Below are 25636 nucleotides of genomic sequence, written 5' to 3'. Positions count from 1 at the left end.
AAAACATCTGGTAACTGAATTGTTAATTGCAAGGATAAAATCAGTTAAACCTTTCTCTGCGTCCATTAAGACTTTCATTCTCAATCACCATTAACTAAGAAATATGTAATAAGAAAACACATATTGGCTACACCTGTTACCATCCCTGTTTTTCCACATATGACTTTCTGTGTTACTTTGTGTAACTTTCTCAAGTTACAAATCTCTTGGGCAATTTCTACAGCATTTCCAAATGATAAATAAACAGAATGTGAAGAAAATTACTATGGTAGGCATATCACGTGTAATTCGAAATAATGTCCAATGTGAATGGATGGGGTGGTAAACACGAAGCTATTCATTTTGATACACATTTAATAGGACAAGCTTTAGCAACATTTAACAATCTTCCAATTGAAAGTCGTAACAACTACAATCAGAAGTGGCCGTTACAGAAAACATACTTTGATATAACAGAAGGAAGTTTTAAAACAAAGCTTAAGACCAGCGTAAGGAGGAAGGAGGAGACCTTAGCTAAACATGCTGAAGATGTAAATAGGCTTAACCAATTATCTTATTCAAATGTACCACATGAAATGATGGATTTGTTGGCACACGACTAGTTTACAGGTGTCATATTGGATGAAAATGAATTATAGTAAAGTAACGTAAGTAAATAAAGAAGGAAAAATATGGAAAAGTAGCAAAATAAAGAAATTAGTTTGTTGGAAATAAATCACTTTGAAAACTGTAGTTTTATTGTTACTTTCATTGTTCGTGACGTTTCGAGCAAACGTTCTTTTTTTCAAGCCAAATACAAACCTGTCTATAGAAGTGTATCTCTTTAAGGAAATCAGTTCATTGCCAATGGAACTCGGTTCAGTTAAGGTTACAGAATAACAGCTAAAAGCAGAAATTATTGGTTCGTGAGATCAGCAAGAGTGGAAATATCAAATCCTTCTGATAAAGGCCTAGAAGAAACCAATGGATAAATCAGGTGCATGTTTACACGGAGTGAATGATGTACAACACAGGACAGTAAGCACTTCATCTACAATTTTAGAAAGTATAAATAGCTATAAATTATAGACAGAAGTCTACAGAAAGCATTAAGTCTGAAAGTATGAAGAATCACTCATTAATATTAAATGAAGGAGACGATGTTCTAAAGATGAGAGTATTTCATCTCCTCCATGGAGTACATTATATAATATTAAATGAAGGAGACGATGTTCTAAAGATGAGAGTATTTGATCTCCTCCATGGAGTACATTATATAATATTAAATGAAGGAGACGATGTTCTAAAGATGAGAGTATTTGATCTCTTCCATGGAGTACATTATATAATATTAATCGAAGGAGACGATGTTCTAAAGATGAGAGTATTTGATCTTCTCCATGGAGTTCATTATATAATATTAAACGAAGGAGACGATGTTCTACAGATGAGAGTATTTGATCTCCTCCATGGAGTACATTATATAAAGAAATTAGTCCAAGAGTTAGCGAATTCATTGATGGTAAAGAAACCCCGTAATATGTTTATCGATACTGGTTCTGCAGCTACAACTGTTCAACCTAATCAGGTAAGTTAAGGTTGGAAACTGCATACAGAAACGAAGGAAGAAGAAAGACTGACAAAAATAACGAGTAGTCATAACATTCCAGCAAGTGAAAATATAGGAACCACTCTGACTGCTTGAAGCTTCTCTTCACTACATGATGTGTGGATAACTGATATCGAGGAAGAGTGGATAGTGGAAATATACTTCACGTGGTGACATGAATGTATGTGAAGCTAGACTTACTCCAAACGTGTTTGTTTTTCTGTTTGTGACCAGGAAATCCCTATGTACTACACAACAATGACATCATCAGTGATGCAATTTCCAGTTATAGTAAAGATGGAAACACAATATAATGAATATAACTACCCAAAGTGTAATATAACAAAATCCAGAAAGTCGGATAATCCAACCCAAAAGTTGTCGAACATGATCGTCTCTGAGAGTACGTCAGTGTCAGAGAGTGCAACTGATTAGTTTAGAGAAGACCTCGATAAAAGTATGTCAAATTACTGAGGAAACAAATATTCCTGTCGTCAATACTTCCAGATTATCACCAAAATGGAGCAGCCACCAGTGGACTGATTCTCCGATCATCTTCCTGAAGATAACCCCTTCAGTAATAAGACAGCAAATGTTTATAAAAGGTAAGATGTCATTCCAAATTTGAACTAAACGTTATGGAAAATCACACCACCAAAAATATTTGGTGGCTAGACAACGTATAGACAGTAAATAACTTAAAGAAAGAAGATTTTGTGTTATTAATAAAAAATTTAATTGTACATTGTTTCATGCATTTAATTAATGATTTAATGCTTGTTATTAATATTAATGTTGTTAATAACCAACAGTTACTTTATTTTTGCATTGTTGTTTTATTAAAGGGAGATTTGACATTACATGATTATCAGCACGTGTGTAGATGACTAGAATCTCCCTGTAAGTTTAGGAAATTATTTGAACGGTTTGAAATGAATATTACTCTAGAGTATATAATTATAAATTAGTGAGAGTGTTAGGGATGATGATTTATTATGCAGTTATCGAGTTGGTCCACTATTGTCAGCCACTTAGTAAGTTGGTTCAATTTCATGAATATTAAGTTTGTGTCTTGACGAATAAATATAGATGCGATAAAATGACGTACATTCATGGGAAGATAGCAATTAAGGAAAGCTGTTGTATTTGCGTTTATTGTGAAATTAGCCCTATCAATGAACACCAGGGAAGCTTAATGTTTGTTTGTTTGTTTTTGAATTTCGCACAAAGCTACTCGAGGGCTATCTGTGCTAGCCGTCCCTAATTTAGCAGTGTAAGACTAGAGGAAAGACAGCTAGTCATCACCATCCACCGCCAACTCTTGGGATAATCTTTTACTAACGAATAGTGGGATTGACCGTCACATTATAACGCCTGAAAGCGCGAGCATGTTTGGTGTGTCGGAGAATCGAACCCGAGACCTTCAGATTACGAGTCAAACGCCTTTACACATTTGGTCATGCCGGACCCTAATCCAAAAGAGCTCACCAAAGAAGAAAAACTGCTAGAGTAGTATCATGGTCATATGACACAAAAACGTCTTCAAATAAACTATATCTATATCATTTCTACTGCCACATAGAATATTCAACGTGTAATAAACATAATTTCATTTTAGGTCAGGTGTGACAATGAAACATTATTTTGATTTTAATACTAAATATTTTAACTTATGGCACAGCTTAGAGTGTCACAGCGATATGTCTAAGGATCTTATACAGCGAGAAACCGGGTTTTGATTCCTGTGCTGGACAGAGCACAAATACTTAATACTAGGCAACATCTTGTGGTATACAGACATTTCATAATTTGAGTTCTCTTTAAAAGTGGTGTTTGGAAAACTGAATTGACTTTCCCGATGGCTCAGCGAGAAGCTTGAATACTTTTAATAATAAAATTTGGAGTTCGATTCCGGCGGGGAGTAAAGCGCAGGTGGACATTGTGAAGCTTTGTGTTTAACATATAATATAATCAAAACTAAAGTGACGTTAATCTTTTCAATATACAAACTCAGAATATCTTTTAGAAACTTGCACTTTTGCGAAAAAGAAATATAGCTTCAGAAATAAAGATAATTGTATTTAAGATATTATGTAAATAGCTAAGGTTTCAAATAAAATTTATTTTATATATTAATAAACATACTCTTGAAAAGGAATATCCAAAAATGTTGTTTATTCTGATACTTGATGCAAAATTCCTACATATTATCTAGTTTGTACTTTTTGTTTCTGGTTGGTAAAATCTGATTGTAGAAACGTTAAGAATCTCGTCACGTTTCGCCATATTAGCATGGCTAACCTTCATTAAATATTAAAGGCACATACATACACACAGACACAAGATACTTTAGTCTATTTAATGACTTCAGTGTTAGGTAAGCCAATAAAAACCGCAAAAGCTAAGATGATTGCTGGAATAGATGGGTGCGAAATTGGACTTCATTAAGATATATGAGTCGTAACTAAGAAGAAAACAAGCCTCAGGACAGGTAAAGTCAATTCTTAAAAAGAAACTAACGGCTGGCTAGTTCGTGAGAAAGACGTTTAAGTACTTTGAAAGAAATAATGCGACACCTGACTTGCTTGCTAAGCCTAACCACCACGCTTGGTACTATAACAACAAACTACAGTCGAATCCCCCACCTTTAGAAGATGCCATATGATGAATAACCTGGTCTTTCTCGTGACAGAGTGGGCTGGAAGCATCTTTACCACATGACATTATGGAAATTGTCTTGTTTGTCAAGCAGTAACGAAGAACCAACCGTAAATCCTCACTAGTGCTATCCTGACAATCGAAACAATAACAGCAGACGACCACACAAGGAAACAGCTCGTTACTGAGTTCCCACAGAAAAGAAAAGAAATTCTCCCTATAAACGTGTGCATTTTAAACTTAAATATTAAGGTATATACAAGTTTGAAATACTGGAGGGCTATTTTTTCGCAATTGCTTATCCTTAATGATATATATATATATATATTATACACGAATATTTCTCGTTTTGCTATAAAATAAACAGTGCATTCAAATGAAACACCTATTGGTTGGATACGTCCACGTTAACTTTTATCATATTATATCTTAATTCAAAATTATGTTCACATTTAAGTTGTAGGGTTTTCTTCGTATTCAAGTATTTTTTTTAAATAAAAGTTTCGGGAATGAGGGGGAACTGATCCTTCTGTCACAAACTAAAGTTATCAAGCTGATCCTCCTTATCTAGAAGATATCATCCTGTTCTTAAATTTCATCCAACACTTAGTTCACTTGTCCACGTAGTATATGTAATTGTAAATCATTCTTCGCCGTATAAATTTATTTTTGAAGCCACTGTTACTCTTTATATCGTTAAATCTGTGGTTTTCAAGGAATGTATTGTATTATTGTTTATTAAAAACTCAAAGTAAAGCCAGTCCAGATATTATAACAAACTAAATTTTTTTTTTACAGTAAAGTACTTGGTTAGTTATAAAACTAAAACTTAACTGCAACTGGTGTGATAAAAGAAAAAAAACGTTTAAAAAACCTAAATAAATTATATTGAAATCTAGATTGATCTTTTTCTCAGTGTAAATTGGTTTATTTTACCAAACAGTGACTGTAATAATTGCTTTGTTCTATTTAATTATCTCTCAGAAATGACAATAACAATAAAGCTGATTAGTGTGCCTCTTCACGTATCGACTGGAGATCGGAGAGGGGACATGGAACTCATCCAAGTACCAGAGCCAATGTGAAGATGGCTTCCAAACCATATAATGTAGGTTAAGTGGAAAACAACAGTACCAAACACAGGCTGGTATTAACAAGCCACAATAAAGACAACACATGAAATGTACAATACATGTATCTTTGACGAGGCTTAAACCTGCTTAGTAGATACAAAAGATCTTCAAGGAAAAACAGGTTGGTTTTAGATGTTAATTCTATTGTAGAAACCGTCTTTTGTATGAAATGATTTATGGTAGAACAAAAACCTCTATTTTATAACAAATAAACTAAAGAACAATGTGTCTTCCAGCACCAACAATCAAACATCTTGTGTCCCGAATAGGTTTTATTTTCTGATTCTAATTGTGCAAAGAAATGGTCACGTTTTCACTTACGTGCTTGCATCCAAAACGTAACCTAAATGGCAATAGAGAATAAAATATATTTCTCAATTTTTTTGATTGCATGATAAAAGCAACAATACCTTTTGGTTGCTGCTAGATAAATGATTATAATAAGTGAGATAATGCAAGCTGTGATTAGCTAAAATGATTGAGATACAATTAATCCTGAATTTTTCACTATTGTACCAACGGAAATGTATTGGTTGTGATTTAAATAAACAAACTTTTACAAGAAACGTTTGTTTTCAATTTTGCGCAAAGCTACTCGAGGGCTATCTGCGCTAGCCGTCCCTAATTTAGCAGTGTAAGACTAGAGGGAAGGCAGCTAGTCATCACCAGCCACCACCAACTCTTGGGCTACTCTTTTACCAACGAATAGTGGGATTGACCGTCACATTATAACGCCCCCACGGCTGAAAGGGCGAGCATGTTTGGTGTGACCGGGATTCAAACCCGCGACCCTCGGATAACGAGTCGAACGCCTTAACACACTTGGCCATGCCAGGCCCTACAAGAAACGCTAAAGGCTGTAAAATGAGAGTGTGTGTTTTTTTTATAGCAAAGACACATCGGGCTGTCTGCTGTGTCCACTGAGGGAAATCGAACTCATGATTTTAGCGTAGTAAATCCGAAGACTCACCGTTGTTCCAGCTGGGGACGTAAAATGAGATATTCACAGAGTAAAATACTTAATGAAAAGACCACTTTAATGTCATTGAGGCAATGTGTACAGTGAACAGTTTTCACTACGTCTAATAGTAGCGTAATTAGCATGTTTTGTAAAAGCAGTGTAAGAAGCCCTAAACTTTATGAAAATAAACATCTGGCAAATGCATATCTTATGAATACATTAAAAAGCATATATGTGATTTTTTTATGTATTACGTATGACAACGACAATTAAAGATAAAACGGAATAGCGCCAGTAATCTGAAAATGTACGCAGTTTTTAACTTTGAAATAAAATATTTTACCTCTTTTTCTGCTCAATCAACTTAAAACTAATAATATAAAATATAAAGTCTTTATTTATTGAAGGAAACATAAAAGTTAACCCATAAATAAACCCATTCATCTGAAAGAAGTAGAAGTTAAGAAACATTTATTTTACCTCTTCTTAATACTTTAGTATTTCTCTATCTATAGTCCCCATCCACAAAGTTGGAAATTCATAACCAACTTCCAGTTGTTCTGGCCCAGCATGGAGAGGTGGGTTAAAGTGTTCGACTCGTAATCTGAGGGTGGCGGATTCGAATCCCCGTCGCACCAAACATGCTCGCCCTTTCTGCCGCATGGGAGTTTTAATGTGACGGTTACTCCCACTATTCGTTGGTAAAAAGAGTAGCCCAAGAGTTGGCGGAGGGTGGTGATGACTAGCTGCCTTCCCTATAGTCTTACACTGCTAAATTGGGGACAGCTAGCGCAGATAGACCTCGAGTAGTTTTGCACGTAATTCCAAAAACAAACAAACCCATTTGTTCTCAAGTTAGTGGTGTGGGAAATCAAACATTTCCCAACGTTACTACAAGGCCTATGCATTGTGGTTACATTTCTTTGGTTACTTGCCATGAACCTATATTTGCTAGATCCAGATATTAGATATCATTGCGTTGTTTGGAGTCGTGTCTAACCACCTAATTAAGTAATTAAAGTCATTAATAAGCTAAAAATTTCTTTGGCATTTTAGTCATATAATTGTAGAAACATTCGTAATAGTAAAACGTCACATTTCAGCGCCTACAAGAGAATGAGAAACATCATACTTTTCTATATACACTTCACGTGACAACGATGAATTTTAACATTGAGCGAAGGACCACGCTGTCACCGACCTAAAACAACAAGTTTGAAATACATATTGGGCCAATTAGTTATGAAGTGTAAGATATTATTAGCAATTTTTCTGCAATTCTTTGCAAGACATCTTGTTTGTTTTTTGAATTTCGCACGAAGCTACTCGAGGGCTATCTGTGCTAGCCGTCCCTAATTTAGCAGTGTAAGACTAGAGGGAAGGCAGCTAGTCATCACCAGCCACCACCAACTCTTGGGCTACTCTTTTACCAACGAATAGTGGGATTGACCGTCACATTATAACGCCCCTATGGCTGAAAGGCCGAGCATATTTGGCGCGACGGGGATGCGAATCCACGTCCCTCAGATTACGAGTCGCATGCCTTAACACGCTTGGCCATGCCAGGCCATGCAAGACATCTAAGCCTACAAGCTAGTTGCGGCTTCACCAACTTTATCTTTACGTGCCAGAAGTTGGTGTGTGTGTGTGTTTTTTTTTCTCATAGCAAAGCCGCAGCGGGCTATCTGCCGAGTCCACAGAAGGAATCGAACCCGTGATCTTAGCATTGTAAATTCGTAGACTTACCTCTGTACCAGCGGTGAACACCAGAAGTTGGAAAATGTGTTTTGTTCCTATAAGTTTTTTCAGTTTATTTTTTAACCTTTATTTTTACTACTGTTACTGACCCGGCATGGCCAAGCGCGTAAGGCGCGCGACTCGTAATCCGAGGGGCGCGGGTTCGCGCCCGCGTCGCGCCAAACATGCTCGCCCTCCCAGCCGTGGGGGCGTATAATGTGACGGTCAATCCCACTATTCGTTGGTAAAAGAGTAGCCCAAGAGTTGGCGGTGGGTGGTGATGACTAGCTGCCTTCCCTCTAGTCTTACACTGCAAAATTAGGGACGGCTAGCACAGATAGCCCTCGAGTAGCTTTGTGCGAAATTCCAAAACAAACAAACAAACTACTGTTACCCCTTCTATTTCTATATAATATATATTATACGAACAGGATAAAAATTTTATTATGGTTTGTTTTATTAGCTTTTTTTTAATTCGAAGAGAATTAGACTAGCGTCATTAAGTAATTACAGTTTGTTAAAGAAACATTTTAACTCTAATACAAGCCCCCACAGGATGTATTACTAGTCTTATCAAGTAGAAAACTTTATCAATGTTTTATCAGTGTTTGCTTTTTTGACGCTTGGAGACGCTGGAGTCGTGAACTGAATTCCACGTCTAGGTGATGTATTTCTTTAGGTATGAGATGGGAATATTGTCTCCCACCAAGGACAGCTCCACACTGTCAGAAACAATTAACAAATGGCCGTGAATGCGAATTTTACTTAATTCCGTCATTTCCGCTAGGCGTCCAAGCAGCGCCTCCACGCATTGTCAAGTCTGACCTGGTTATCAGCTATTTAGACGCCAAGAAAACAGCCTTGTTAATATTCTAGACTTGCAAGCCCTGAGAAACAAAAAGACAAAAATATTGGGACGAGTACAGTCAGTGTCTTGTCAACTAGAATTGCTACAGGTACACACGTGACTTTAATATTAAGAGCTATCTTTACTTCTTAATTAGACGGTCGACGTTTGTTAACTCCTTAACCGTAGTCTATTCCCTTTAATATGTATATTAATATCCCGTATTTGAGTAAAAAAATTAAGCGTGCTTGTACTTGGGTCTTGTATTTAGCCTAAATTCATCAGCCAAGTTCAATTTGAATATAGAAGTCTCGTGAACAGGAAAGTACTTCTAACGAACGTGGAATTGTCTTGTCATCAATCATTATTAACAACAGTTGAGAATGCGATGAATGGTATCACTCATTATTCCTTTTTCCCATTTGGTAGGAAACAAAGAAACAATCCTATAAAAGAAATGCTTTGAGGAGTATCATTCCACATTTAATATTCTTACAAGTAAAAAATAAAATAAATTATATCCTAAAACGCCTATTTTTAGTGATTACATTCAGATGCATCTCTCCTGGACATAAAAATGTTAAACCATTCTCTTTTCTAGATAGCATGCATTTAATATTACACTATCTGCATTAATTTTACTAATTTCTATTAAACCCCACATCTGGATCTAACTGTTATAGACTGACTATAATTCGAAACATAGACTCTAAATTACAAATAAGTAGGATTCGAACCCTCAGTTTTGCTAAATTGGGAAGAACAGGATTATAATCCGTACTGTTATTTGTTGTGTAAATGATATAACAATATGGAACTTGAATGCTCAGTTTTCTACTTTTCATTTCATAAAACTATTAGTACGAAAACTAATACAATTTTCAAGGCAATACACTGATTTTCAAAAGCAGATGAACGTTTTGTTTAGAGCCATTATACTCAACGAACTTAGAGAACCTCCACAAATATTGGGGACGTTGGATTGAATTCTACTCAGTATCAGAAGCTCAGCAACAATTTGATAAAGCTTGTTCATTTTCAACAATGAATTAAGCTATTGGAAATTGATCTAATTATTAATATATATTTTAGTTACACGTTGTCCTGGAAACGTAGAACAAATAATTAAGTTTACCTCTACAAGAGTTAATGTATATCAAATATAGTGTGTCTTAGTGTAGGTTGTTTTTTTGTAATAGAGGGTTTGTCTTGTCATACGTAAAATATTATAAATTCCAACAACCGTTTAATTGTTCTGTGTAATGTATTAGTGCCAATTATAAGAACATATATGTTTTTTATAAAATGAAAATAAAAACTAATGTGACAATATATAAATCACATTCTTATCTGTTGTACCCAGTGCTGATGAGACCTTTTGCTAATACAATGACTCATCAAGCCAGCTGTGATACCGCAGACATAATGAAATCAAACGAACAGTCCTACCTGAATGAAAGTGAAGTACGTCCTTCGTACGTTAATTTCTTCGTATTCTGAAACAGTAAAGAAAAATATAAATTTCAAGCGACGTTATGATACAAAAATCCGAATTTCATAAATTTACTGAATAATGAGTGAACTCTATAACAAAGGTTGTAGAAAAAGATATTTCCTTGTGATGGTGTATTTGCACATTAACATAACCTTGATTTATTTTTATATAACCCCCAAGTGACACAGCAGTATGTTGTAAGGCCTTATAGCGTTAAAAATTGGGTTTCAATACCCGTGCTGAGCAGAGCGCAGGTAATCTATTGTGAAACTTTGTGCTCAATAACACACACACACACACACCCTTTCTCTCTCTCTCTCTCTCTATATATATATATATATATATATGCATATACATAGATGTAAATCTATTTTTTTATCTAATCTTAAGTACCGATAATTATGTGTTATTCAATACTCTACCCACAAATTAATTTGGAAACACAAACCTCTGAGAAAACGTGATTTCATTAAATCCTAATGAACACAAAATATAGCCAGTAACTTAACTCCGCTACAGTGGCCCAGGCCCAGCATGGTTACGGCGATCGACTCGTAATTTCAGGGTCACGGGTTCGAATATACGTCACAACGAATATGTTCGGCCTTTCAACTGTGGGGACATATTATGTTACGGCCAATCTCGCTATTCGTTGGTAAAAGTGTAGCACAAGAGTTGGTGGTGGGTGGGGATGACTAGTTGCCTTCCCTCTAGCCCTACGCGGCTAAATTAGGGACGGCTAGCGCAGATAGTTCTCCTGCAGCTCTGCGCGAAATTCAAAAACAAACAAACACTTTGTCTTTGACGTCTGATTCGCCATGACTTGACTTGATACTTCTCAATAGGCTATTAGGTTGATAAGAGTGAGAAACAAACAGCGGCCCAGATGTTAACGTGCCGAACGGTGGATCTGAGGTTCCGAGAAGGATATTGCTTGTCTGTTAATGATTAAGCACAAACTTACGCAATGGACAATCTTTCTTCTGCTCATTACTGATAACGAAACTCGGTTTATAGCATTGTAATAGTGACTATTCGATTAGAGTGATGAACGAGTGAGTGATGTTGATTAGCTGCTTCACCTCTAGTCTATCAAGTTAAAATCAGGTGTAGCTCAAATAGTCCTAGAGTAAACCAACACAAAATTAAACAGCAATAAAACCCTTCTGTTGTTCCAGTTCCACAACTGAACGAATCCTTGTCTTATTTTCGACAGACAGTATATCTCGATAATGAATTAATTTCTACCGTATTATATAAATGGTATAAAACCAGCATTGTGTTTACTTTGGAGGCATACTTAACCTAGTTACTACATACTATTGTTCGAAGAGGAGATATTTGTTCCAGTTTCGTTCTCTGTATTTGGTAAAATATAAACATAGACTTTCGTTCGACTTATATTATTGTATCCCTATGTGAGATGTGCATGTATAAAATATTTCTATATTTGTAACACACGAATTTAAAAATCTAAAGGCCGATAAATAAGCCATTAGTAAACAAAGAAAGGTAGGAAAACAAAATTGCATCGAGCTTAAAAATGGAGGAAATATTACAGGAAAGTCCATATAGATAATCCAAATGTCCATATCTAAGGTAATAAAGCCTATAAAAAACCAAGTTGTTAGAATAACAGTATCGTAGTTTCTCTCTAAGTTTATCCTGTAAATTAAAGAACTGCCCATATGTACACAATAAGGTTAAAATTAATGATGTTCACATTGAGAAATGAAAGCATCAAAGTGAGTATAATTATGTAATACCCCTAGCAAGATCTGCAGACAAATATCTTTATTATTATACCTAACACTATAAAGTATTGTTCATTTGTTTTGAAATACTTAAGCCATTTCATCATAATTTCGAAGTACAAGAATTTTGAAAACAAACGAACATAAATGGTGCAATTTTTTTCTAATAGGTTTTCAAACTACAGAGGATAGTACAGTTCATTAGTATAAATATCTGATACATAGTATTTGATGATAATACAAAGGATAGTACAGTTCATTAGTATAAATATCTGATACATAGTATTTGATGATAATACAAAGGATAGTACAGTTCATTTGTATAAATATCTGATACATAGTATTTGATGATAATACAAAGGATAGTACAGTTCATTAGTATAAATATCTGATACATAGTATTTGGTGATAATAGTGCCTCTTTTGTAATATTTTTAATCATTGATAACATAACATTGAACAACAACAAAAGACTTTTGTCTATCTAGGCTTTCCTATTCACTATATTAAACCAAACTGAAAATATTCAAAGCTAGCTCTTATCGTTGAAATATTCATCGAGCTTTCCCTTAAACACCATTAAAATAAATGTATCTGCCACATCATTTATCATGTATCTCTGGCACCATTTACATGAGAAGACAGAGTCGCGGGTTCGGATCCACATCACACCAAACATGTTCGCTCTTTCAGTCGTGAAGGCGTCATAATATACATAGTCAATCCCACTATTCGCTGATACAAGAGAAGCCTAAGAGTTGGCGGTGCGTCGTAATGACTAGTTGCCTTTCCTTTATTCTTACACTACTAAAGTAGGGACGGCTAACACAGATTCCCGTCATGTAGCTTTGTGCGTAATTCAAAACAAACAAATTGAACAATTTTCCGAATTTCTGGTAAATTCTGGATAATTTTTATTTGAAACAATTTCTAAGATAGGCGATGCGCATGTAGAGATATTATTTGCTTGTACATTTCACCTTATGGATGTTTTAAGAGGTTGTTAATTTACAGGTCAATTTGGCATGGCCTGATAGCTAGGGCATTCGACTCGCAATCTGCAGGCCTCAAAAATAGTCTTAGTTGTTGTTTGGTATTAAGCACAAAGTTACACCTGTGCTTCGCCTACTATGAGTATCGCTTTCTAGTAGGTTAAGCCCGTAAACATACCGCTGTGTCAGTGGAGGATAAGTTATCTTAGTGATATTGAAGGGTTTTTTTTCTAGCAAACAGTTACTCCAACTTTTTAAAACTCAGTTTTAACTGTAACGTACGTGCACAACACTGTCGACCTATATGTTTTGATAGGGAGTCATTTAGTCATCACTAACAACCTTAAGTATCGTGGTTGTTTTAACAGCATGTGAAATACTTAATAGCTAAAGTCATCACTTAAATATTTATTGTAACAAAACCCTCTCTGATCAAACAAAAATGATAACACATCAGTCAGCAGAAAAATAACACAATTTGTAAAAATATATGATTAGTTTCATACAGATCAAACCATAGAAAATGTATTGAGAATTCCATCATCCCTCTTTACCAAGCCACTAGAACTATTGACCATAATAAAATACGTCCATAATTCTATTGGGTTAACTAATACTCAGAATCTAATTTTTAATAATCTTTTTTAACAATTTTTAACAATTGCGAAATGCGCAGTAAAATAACACGATTTTTAGTTGTAAGTATATAAGCAATAATAAACGTATGAGGTTTTACATCACTAAATCATGAAACAATTATACCTTTTTAATCTTAAGAGAAAAATTAAAGGAAGCTGTTTTCAAGGTAGGTTCATCTTTATCTTTTACTTAAGGGTTGCAACGACATGCAAGGGCGTAACTTGCAGGTGATAAAAGTATTTCAGTTGTTTGGAAAATATGTAGTCTTACGTTTATTAAATTTGCATAAAAGTTGTGTAATTTTGTTACGAGGTTTGGTTTGTTTTGAATTTTTCGCAAAGCTACTCAAAGGCTATTTGCGCTAGCCGTCCCTAATTTAGTAGTGTAAGATTAGAGGGAAGACAGCTAGTCATCACCAGCCACCGCTAACTCTTGGGCTGCTCTTTTACCAACGAATAGTGGGATTGATCGTAACATTATAACGCCCCCAAGGTTGAAAGAGCGAGCATGTTTTGCTTGACGGGGATTCGAACCCGCAACCCCGGGATTACAAGTCGAGTGCCTTAATCACCTGGCCATATCGGGTCTTTGTTATTGAGACACGATTATACTAATTTCAACATTACCAATTAATTTAGGATGAAGAAATAGTATTTAGTGAGGAAAAAATATATAAAATTGATGCTGAATTACCTGTGAAACTAAAACAGAAACGTATAATTTACATGTGCAATTGCTTGTCAAAGAAAATTCGATTTTAAATGTGTGTTATAATCAATAATTTTTCAACGTGCATTTAATGTTTCATGCAACACGTCTTTAACATATTTTTTTGCGCCAAAATCACATATTTTCGTAAAATGGAAACAAATGTATAATGAAACGCTCTTACAAAATATGTACCTTAGAAATGCAACTGATAAATGATTTCAAAACGTTCTTAATTTTGCTATGTTTTTGACTAAAACGCATTTTTACTTTGTCAGACTTTCAAAACCACAGTTTTATTGGTCAGGAAAAGATCTGAAATGTTTGTGAGAATTTCGCTACTACAGTATGAACATATGCCATAATACAATTAAAATCTTAATCCGGAGTGACTGGAAATTTAATAATCAATGCTCATAACAATACGAAAAAAACATGGTGTTAGAATATATAATAACTCGAAAATGTTTTCTATTTTTGGGATGTATTACACGTTTTTGCTCAACATTCACACTTAAATGTTATATATCAAAGAATTACACATTTACCTTACCTTAAAAAGTGAGAGGGTTTCGTGTTAGAGATTTGAAAAATATACCGTTTTCCAAGGGTTTCATATTAAAGAATTAAAAAGATTACTGTTTCTAAAGAAAGAACATTTTAACACAAGGGTTTGAGTATTTACTCCATTCTTAGGGGTTGGAATTTATTATCCTATTTATAAGTGTGTCGTTTACAATTACTATCACCTAATTTGGAATATGAGTTAAATTTTTTGTACCCGTTTTACGTACAACATATATTTAGAAACTTTGTGATCAGAGTTTAAAATCGAATGCTGTACTCTATCGTAAAGATATGAAATATTTTTGTTTTATTATAAAACATAAAGCTACACAATGGTCTGTCTCTGATCTGCCCAGTGATTGAAACACAAAATTTGAAACTAATGATGACGAGAAACCCACTTGAAGTAAAAATGTATTCTCAAGGCGGCTGGTATGGGTATTAAAACTTTAATTAAAATAAAGTATAGAACAATGTTCGACCTTTTTAAGTTATCTTCAAGTTAACAAAGAGAGTGTGCAACTGTTTGCAAACAGATAACCTAAAAAGGTTGAAACGTTATTTTGTACTTTATTTTAAAGTTTCTTAATACCTATACTAACCATCTTGAAAATACAAAATTTGAAAGTATTCTATTTATGTGGCGTTTAGGCACCGGCATGGCCAGGTGAGCTAAGGCGTTCGACTCGTAATCTGAGAGTCGCGGGTTCGAATCCCAGTCGCACCAAACATGCTCACCCTCCCATCCGTGGGGGCGTTATAATGTGACGGTCAATCCCACTATTCGTTAGTAAAAGAGTAGTCCAAGAGTTGGCGGTGGGTGGTGATGATTAGCTGCTTTCCCTCTAGTCTTACACTGCTAAATTAGGGACAGCTAGAGCAGATAGCCTTCGAGTAGCCTTTACGAAAAATTCAAAAACAAAAACAATTTATCTGGCGCCATCTATGATTAGTTTATTTAACTGACGCTAGTTGCTTTTTTTTTTTAAATCTCAGAATACTATGCAAAACAAAACTTAAGTTAACAGAACGAGAAAAGGATATACAAATAAAAAGCTCTTTTTGCCTAGAATACGAAAGTTCGATGCTGTTAGAGTCTTAGGGCATTAACATCCTTGTTAAATGTTGTTGAGAAACGAAGTTTAAATTTTGTAACAACTACATAAAAATAGTTTAATACAAAATTAGAATCTATGGCCATATGGATTTTTTACCAATTGTTATTTTGATCGATAATAACTAGTTAGAAGTATCTGTAATTTCCGAGAGATTATTATATGCGAAACCGATGAAACAATTTATTATAAAATAATATTTCGTTGTATTTATGTAGGGTTTTGAGAGATACCACTGATACTTTTGAAACGTATTCCCCATTAATACACTATTCTTCAATAGTGTAAGCCCACTTCCAATAATAGCAATTAATTACGAAAACAAGAAATAACGACATTGGGATTCCGTAGTTTCATTATGTTCTAAGCATAATTTATGCCGCGGAATACAACATTCTCACCAAGTTTACAGTTTACGTTTGCATAGAATTAAGTTTTAAGTTTACTTAGTTATTGAAAGTATTATTTTATTACGAGTTATATAGCTTCTACAGTAAGGAGAAATACTTTAAAAATAGTGTCGATCACTGGTGCAATCATTCAAGAGGAGAAATTTAAAGAAACACACGATACGATCACTAAGTTTGTAACTTCCAGTGATCTAGAATATTCTCACGAAGTGGGGAATTTGAGGAGGTTTACGATGCTCTCTCCCACTTACTTTGAAACCTACAATGGCTTAGAGCTCACAACATCAAACGATGCTGTTGTTATGTTTGGAACTAACAGGAACATAGAACACTGACAAAGTTTTTGATCTGAAATTATAATGCTATTATTAAATATGGCTTAAATTGGACGTCAGTTATGGTCAGCATGCAGTGTTTAAAAGTCCACTTGGCACTTTAAGCTGTGGGTACATTATAATAGTGGCAGTCAATTCCATTATTCGGTTCAAATTTCTACAAAGTTCTCATGATGATGAGTGCTGCGTACTGACTGGTCACTAGGCCAAATATAAGGCTGGCTGTGCTTGAGCTCTAAGGGTCTCTGACCTGACCTTTATACACTATGCATTACATAAAGTTCTGTTCAGTCTCAGAAAAGCAAAAACTGTTAATACGGCTTATGTATTTTTATGGCATACAAATTAAACTCGAAAGTGGGCAAGCAGTATAAGAATTACGGTCAAATCCAACTATCCAACTAGTTATCACAGTTACAAGGGGCGTAGGCAAAAATCTACGAAGTCGAGAGTGCTACTAGTTATCACAGTTACAAGGGGCGTAGGTAAAAATCTACGAAGTCGAGAGTGCTACTTTTAGACGAAAAAGGAAATGAGTGACGAACCTCCCACTTGGGTGTCCGACGACATGCTTTCTCGTAACACATTTGTCACTTAAAAGTGATTGTATTTAAGACTAATTTAACACCCTGAAAATGTTTTATACACACATGTGAGCAATTTAAGTGGGGCGACCGCATCGGTCGCATCCTCGCTGCGTATGCGCATGCTTACTTTGATTGTTATGGGTTCGTTCTAGTGGTTTGTGGTTGCCACATGTTACATACTCCACGCATCCGAAAAGGCACACCTTGCAGTGTTCGAAGATCAAAAGAAAATCAAGGTACCTATGAGATTCGCCATTACTCGTACTTATTTTTTAACTGCACATTAGGGAACATAATCGAACTGTTCTGCATTCTGCACCTTTTACTATGTTCGTGATCCTCGTTACAATAAGAAGAGCAGTGTCGTATCTATTATCTGCTAACGTTACACCATAATATCTGAAAAATATTAGATAAGGAACTTATTAAAACATTCAAATACAAATATAAATACATTTTGAGTAGACTTTGGAAGTCTCGGAGATTATTTGAAGGTCGTAATATTTTACAACCAAAGGTCAGCTTTAAAAGTTACAAACATTGTGGTTTTGCCCGCTTTGTCCATATGTTGTATAGTTTAGGGATTTGGTCTTTTTTTGAATGAATACAGCAGCTAAACTACCATCATATTATGGATGCTGACATCAAAGTGCTACAACTATAAAAGATAATGTACGATCACTTTTCGATTTTAATAGAAATGAATAAAAATCCAATAACAGGAGCACTTTCGAAAGGTGGACCTTTCTTCTTCAGTGGCAAACTGATTTTAATGATGGTCAAAGAAAGAAGTTCCCGTAATGTACATCTTGTGTGTGTATTGTATGTGTATGAACATGTACATGTGTATACACAGAAAGTCGAGCCGTTGTGTTCAACTCTTTATCCTTAACTGATTCTCCTTAGCTGCTGGCAAGTTTATCGTCAGCGTTTTAATTTTGTCTGATAGATTGAATATCCTCAACGCATTTGGGTGCTGTGGGCACAGATATTATCCTTTATGACTTAAGTGCAATGGCAAGGAATAGTAGCAGAGGTGTGTTTTTGAATTTCAATTATATTGTGTTGTTTTTGGTTTGTATATATATAATGTGTGTGTGTGTGTGTGCGCGTGTAAGAAAGCTGGATGTTAATCACATTTCTCTTTTCTTTATATTCAGAGTTCGTAACGCAAATTTTGATCCAGAAATGTATCCAGTATTAGTGGGTTTTTGAGTTCAATACGTTCACATTTAAAACAATGTCCATAAGTGATTATAGAAAAAGTTTCTCAGACGCACATGCAATAGACGAAAATCTTACCAGCACTAACTGTCCCAACTTTGTAAATGGTTATAGAACAAGATATTCGTTACAGATGACCAGAAGTATGTTCTGAAAACAACTTAATAAACTTTAAATATTATGATCAGATAACGTATCAATCCTAATGGTTAGGGTTTTATAGCATTAGCCTTAAATGTTATGATTCAAAAACCTATTAACATTAATGATTAGGGTTTTATAGCATCAACCTTAAAGGTTTTGAATCATCTATCTTACAAGTTATGATTCTCTTACTAATCTTATATTTTCGACAGACTTAATAAGAACTATAAATGTGTTATTAAAATAAAACATAACTGATTATCTTAGAAATGCTTTATTAATTACCTGATAAAGATATTAAAGTATGTGTGTAATCGGTTCAGTATCTGTTTTGATTAAATGAGAAACACGAACATAACAATTAGCTCAGTACAATCCTCGAGAACATAGTAAAACAACTTGTCTTTAATTAAGTAGTCTAAACAAACGTACTGTTAGAGACAGCCCAGGAATGAGATATAAAATAATAATATGTTCAACAAAATGTGCGTTTGTGTTTCATAAGCAATTCAAGAGAAGGTCTTGTAATACTTTCCAATAATAACACACTTAAGAATACTTCCTGTTAATAGTATGCAAAATAACAAAATATATAATAATGTTTTTCATTATACAAGACCTAATAATTGTCAAGTCATTGTTTTGTTTGTTTACTTTTTTTTTAATTTCACGCAAAACTACTCGAGGGTTATCTGCGTTAGCCGTACCTAATTTAGCAGTGTAAGACTAGAGGGAAGGCAGCTAGCCATCACCACCCACCGCCAACTCTTGGGCTCCTCTTTTATCAACGAATAGTGGGATTGACCGTCATATTATAATGTCCCCACGACTAAAAGGGACAGGCATGTTTGATGCGACGGGGATTCGAACACGCGACCCTCAGATTACGAGTTGAACGCCTTAACCCACTTGACCATGCCGGGCCTTGTCAAATCATTTCATACCACCATAAATATTAACTCGCCATGTTTAAAAGCTAAAGTTACATTATGTGGGTAGTTCACAACAAACGTATCACATCCTTTTCATTGGATGCGGGCCCGGCATGGCCAGGTCAGGTGGGTTAAGGCGTTGCACTCGTAATATGAGGGTCGCGGGTTCGAATCCCCGTCGCACCAAACATGCTCGTCCTTTCAGCCGTGGAGGCGTTATAATGTGACAGTCAATCCCACTATTTTTTTGGTAAAAGAGTAACCTAAGAATTGGCGGTGGGTGGTGATGACTAGCTGCCTTTCCTCTAGTCTTGCACTACTAAATTAAGGACGGCTAGCACAGATAGCCCTCGTGTAGCCTTGCGCGAAATTCCAGAAAACAACTTCGTTCCTTTGGACCACATTAACTTAAGCCCGATATTCTGCGATGCCTCAATCAACGTAGCTCTAGTTATTACACGCAGCTTTGATGGGTAAAACAAATACTGTAATCGTAGTTCTCAACTTGATGTTATTGTATGTTGTCCCTTACAGCGGACACCACAAATATAACGTAATTGCAAGTTATGCAGTGAAAAAGCTATCGTATTATTATGCTAATATAAGGGCAATAGTAAGACTTAACTTTATCTAAAGATATATAAAAATATTCGTATAACTATCATACATGATCATGAAAACGGTTGTTATAAAAACACTGAGGAATTGAGACAGCTAAGTGGTCCTTTCTTTTAATGCTGTAGTTTCTACTATTTATGCGAAAAAGTTAATTTTCTATTAAAGAAGCACTTATGTTCTTCAGTTATTAATAAGACATTGCTTACCATAACACAAGATATCCGCTGGTCTGGAGTTCTCGGAGATTAACGCCGTTAGTGAGTGCTTGCGTGTTTATTATATCGGGACATCACAGGGCAGTAGCTGGCCTTTTGGCTAACGAGACAGTTGTTTTGTTGAACTTAACTGTTCGTGCCCAAGATACTCTGGCAGAAAACGATTGTACATAAACCAGTAGTGTCCGTTTATGATAGATTCTGTTCTATTGTTGACGGCACGTCCCTTCACAGGGAAAAAACTCTACGTGATCATCGGGCGTCGGCACCAGCAGAAACAATTCCCGCCAGAATGTTGAATCAATACACTAGATTCAGTGGCTTTATGTACAGTACCTGTCACACTGTTTTTGCTTACTCTGGGCTTTTTGTTTCCAATGTACAGTACCTGTCACATTGTTTTTGCTTACTCTGGGCTTTTGGTTTTTAATATCATCGAAAAGAAACTGTTCTGGAAGGGACAAAAACCAGAAAATCAACACATTGCACATACCTGAACGTTGGAAAAGAAATTTACAAATGTCTCACCTGTCAAAATTGTCTATAAAACTCTAACGTAGCGATCAGAAAATTAGCAGGTCATTTCATGACAATAAAGTTTTATGGTTTCGTAAGGATTTGTAATGAAAAAATGTCACTGGCGTGTGTGTTTTCTTATACCAAAGCCACGTCGGGTTATCTGTTGAGCCCACCGTGGGGAATCTAACCCATGATTTTAGGGTTGTAAATCAGCAGACTTATCGCTGTACCAGCTGGTGACCGTGCCGGAGCGACAATGATACGAAACGAGAAATACTTCATAAATACTCTTAGGAACCTTTATCTCTCATCATTTGGTGAATCACATAGAACCTAAATCTTTCAAATCACGTGGTTTACACCTACTTTTGCCAACCATTCTTTCAGGAGCACTCTCAATTATTTAATATGATATTAAAGATGAACGATGATTTTCACCTATACATCAAAACAACTTCGTTCAGAAGGCAATAAGAACTGGTATCCGTTTTGGAATACTTTAAATTTAGTTCCCATCATGAAATAGATTGATACATACATATTCTTAATTCGAATCCTGGTACAATCTGACACAAAATATTCAGTAATTGAATATTTTAAGTTAGACAATAAAAATGAGATATTTTCGAAAAAAAAAAAAAATTCCAGTAATGATTCTTCAAATAATCTCGTATTTAAACAATAAGTTGAAATTCCATACGTAATTATTGGTGTTTAGAATGTGATCAAAATCAATCATAAAACAAACTTTACGCCATATTATTGTTACTATTGGTGTGAATATCGCTTCAATAGTAACATTTTAAGTGGACATTTTGAAATAAATTAATTAATAAATAAATTAACCATGTTGTTCCAATAAAACTATAACTATACGAAAAGTGATTTTTCCGACAGTTTTTAACTACCAGAAAAAGTAAAACGTTGTATACGTTTGTTGTTATTTTTTTTTGTTTTCGAAATTCGCGCGAAGCTACAAGAGGACTATCTGCACTAACCGTCCCTAATTTAGCAGTGTAAGACTGGAGGAGAGGCAGCTAGTCATAACCACTTACCACCAACTCTTGGGCTACTCTTTTACCAAAGAACAGTGGGATTGACGTGACATTATAACACCCCCACGGCTGAAAGGGCGAGCATATTTGGTGTGACGGAGATTCGAACCCACGACCCTCAAATTACAAGTCAAGTGCCTTAATCACCTGGTCTCATAATGTATGAATCCCATGTAATTTTTACATTTCATTTTTAAAGAGAGCCTTTTGAAATAAGCTTCATACGTTCTGATTTCCTCGTGTTTTCCAAGAATGTAGAGAACTTCCCACACTCTATGTAAAACACAAGGTGCCTTTTCATTGTTCATATCCTATGTTGATAAGAGATGAAAATTCACACACATTACTATTATAAATGTTCACAGCTTAGTACATTATTACTTGGTTAATATTTAGATGACAACCACTGGCATAGGAAGCAGTTTTGGAGGAGTCAGGCTACTGTCACACTTCCATTTCTAGGGCAGTCTGGGAGCATGCCACATCAGAAAAGTTTTGAAAATAAAGTGCCATGAGACTGAATATTGAGCCATTGTAACTATGTATACTGGATACAAAAACAACATAATGTATTGAATTCAAACAAAGCAAGTTTTAATACATAAGTTGCAGGTATACGTGCCAGGAAAAAGTGGTCAAACCGTGATCTAACAGGCCTTACAGCTTCCTACAGCCTAGATGACAGACATTACATTTTATTCGGTCCGTGCTAATATAATAATAATTAGACTACAGTTTAGTATTACTTGGTTCATTCTAGTATAATCGTTAGGCTACTTGGATAGTAAAAGATAGACCACAATATGAAAAAAAAAGGTAATTTGATGGTGCCATATCTGGAGAATATGGTGGGTGGGGGAGAATTTCCCGCCTCAACTCCATAATGTTTTGTTGCGTCAAACGTGTCACATGTGAACGTGCGTTGTCGTGGAGAAAAATATAACACCTTTCAGTTTGACGAGTGAAGGACATTTCTGACGAAGCAACTTGATTTACACGTTTCAGTTGCTGACTATAGATATCTGTATTGACAGCTCGCTGTGGATTGAAGCGTTTGAAATGAATCATCCCTTTCGTGTCCCATCAAATGTTTGTTTGTTTTATTTTTAATTTTGAGCAAAGCTACTCAAGGGCTATCTGCGCTAGCCGTACCTAATTTAACAGTATAAGACCAGAGGGAAGGCAGCTAGTCATCACTACCCACCGCCAACTCTTGGGATACTCTTTAACCAACAAATAGTGGGATTGACCGTCACATCATAACGTCCCCACGGCTGAAAGGACGAGCATGTTTGATGTGACGGGGATTCGAACCTCCGATCCTCAAATTACGAGTCGAACGCCTTAACCCACTTGGCCATGCCGAGCTCCCATCAAATGCAAAGCATCACTTTCCGCGGATTAAGTCCAGGCTTTAATCGGTTTTTATCTGGAATTGAGTCGTTTTTTTGGAATTTGATATTGGAATAGAAAATCTATTTTTCATCACCGGTGACAATTATGTCGAAAAAATGGTTCACGCGCATTACGTGCCAGAAGAGACAAAGCAACGTTCGCACGTTAGAAACGACTATCATTACAGGGTTCGTAAGGCACCTAAACATTTTCTTTATGGTGTTTTCACATATACCTTAGATGTTTACATATTGTTTTGTGAGTGACATGCAACTTCAGGGCCATTTCACGAGTGTGTGTGGCCTTGGATTAGACTCATCAAGCGTCTTCAGAGCATTATTATCAATCCCAATATGTCGGCCCCTCCTATCACAGTTTATAAGAGTAAAGTCACCTGAAAGAAATGTTCTGAACCATTGTTGACACTTACAAACGTTCAAAACATTTCCGTGAACTTGGTTGATATTTTTGTAGCTACAGAGGCGTTGTTTCCTCTCTTGTGTTCAAACAGCATTACAAGCAGAATGTGTATCTTGTAGTATATCATCAGTTTAAGACATTAGAGTTTCCTAAACTTTAAACATTATAAAGGTTACACTGATGTGAATTTTACGCTGTTCATTTAATTATCATAATTGATGTGTTTTTTTTTTTTAGGAGAAGGGCTAATTAAAGTGCTCCAAAACACGACATTAATTTCTTTTGTTTGTTTGTTTCTTTTGAATTTCGTGCAAAGCTACACGAGGGATATCTGCACTAGCCGTCCCTAATTTAGTAGTGTAAGACTAGAGGGAAGGCAGCTAGTTATCACCACCCACCGCCAACTCTTGGGTTACTCTTTTACCAACGAATAGTGGAATTGACCGTCACATTATAACGCCCCCACGGCTGAAAAGGCGAGCATGTTTGGTGCGATCGGGATTCGAACTCGCGACACTCGAATTACGAGTCGAACGCCTTAACACGCTTGGTTATGCCGGTCCCTATTAATTTCTTGACGACCTAATAAATAACTTAAATACAAATTCGTAATAAAAGTCAATTAATTAAACTATTTCACACCACAGCAGCTCTTGTTCATTAAAACTGACGATCTGAATGGCACTTAGGCCTTATATGTTTGTTACATTCAAGTCGCCCTAATACGTTTTGGTATTGAGCGAGAGGACTCGTAGGCGTTGAAATATCGCAGAAGTAGCGTGATTGGCATGTTATAGCACATTCTCTTTGGTTTCAATCATATGTTCTTAGAATTACTCAATCTGTACTGGAATAATGAACAACAATTTTGTGTTACTTTTATATACTTACGGATAACAGTGAGGCCATGGCTTAGTCTTAGTAGGTTAATTCCACTGTGATAATAATTAGGCCACACATTTCACATCAATAAGCTTATATAAATATACTGGTATTGTGTACGTTTGTTGGTCTCCAGCGTATGTACGTAATACTTGCAAACGTATACAATGTTGAATTTCTTAACAAAGTATAACAATTATTCTTAAAGATATACTTGCAAACGTATATAATGTTGAATTTCTTATCGAAATTTAACAATTCCTTTTAAAAACATACACTTAATGGCATTTCCTTAAAAACATCTTAAGTATGAAATGCTTACAAAGGTATACAATGATATATAACATGTTCCGTTTGTGCAATGAAAATCGCCCATAACTTTACCCTTTGACGACAGGTAGGGCATCATTCTATCTTTCGTTCTGCGCCTCAGGCCCGACATGATCAGGTGGTTTGGGCGCTCGACTCGTAACCTGAGGGTCCGGGTTCGAATACTCGTCACGCCAAACGCCTCTTCCTTTCAGCCGTGGGGCGTAATAATAATGTCACGATCAATCCCACTATTCGTTGGTAAAAGAGCAGCCTAAGAGTTGGCGGTGGGTGGTGATGACTAACTGCCTTCCCTCTAGTCTTACACTGATACATTAGGAACGGCTAGTAGGGATAGCCCTCGAGTAGCTTTGTCCGAAATTCAACAAAGAAACAA

The 25636-nt window shown here is 35.6% G+C and overlaps 1 long non-coding RNA gene across 3 annotated transcripts in view; it reads left to right on the top strand.

Annotated features, from left to right (window-relative positions):
- The window catches only part of LOC143240604 (uncharacterized), a 66909-nt gene that overhangs the window by 27401 nt on the left and 13872 nt on the right, over positions 1–25636 (top strand). The window contains exons 2-3 of one of the 3 annotated variants that reach the window (XR_013021852.1): positions 5231–5500; positions 18687–19147. This is a non-coding gene — a long non-coding RNA (uncharacterized LOC143240604). Of the gene's footprint in view, positions 1–5230; positions 5896–18686; positions 19148–25636 lie in introns of those variants that run through there. The other 2 variants (XR_013021853.1, XR_013021851.1) reach the window with 2 other exon arrangements.

This window comes from Tachypleus tridentatus, chromosome 13 (assembly GCF_004210375.1).
Source record: "Tachypleus tridentatus isolate NWPU-2018 chromosome 13, ASM421037v1, whole genome shotgun sequence".
Lineage (NCBI taxonomy): Eukaryota > Metazoa > Arthropoda > Merostomata > Xiphosura > Limulidae > Tachypleus > Tachypleus tridentatus.
This window is presented reverse-complemented; position numbering and strand designations above follow the sequence as displayed.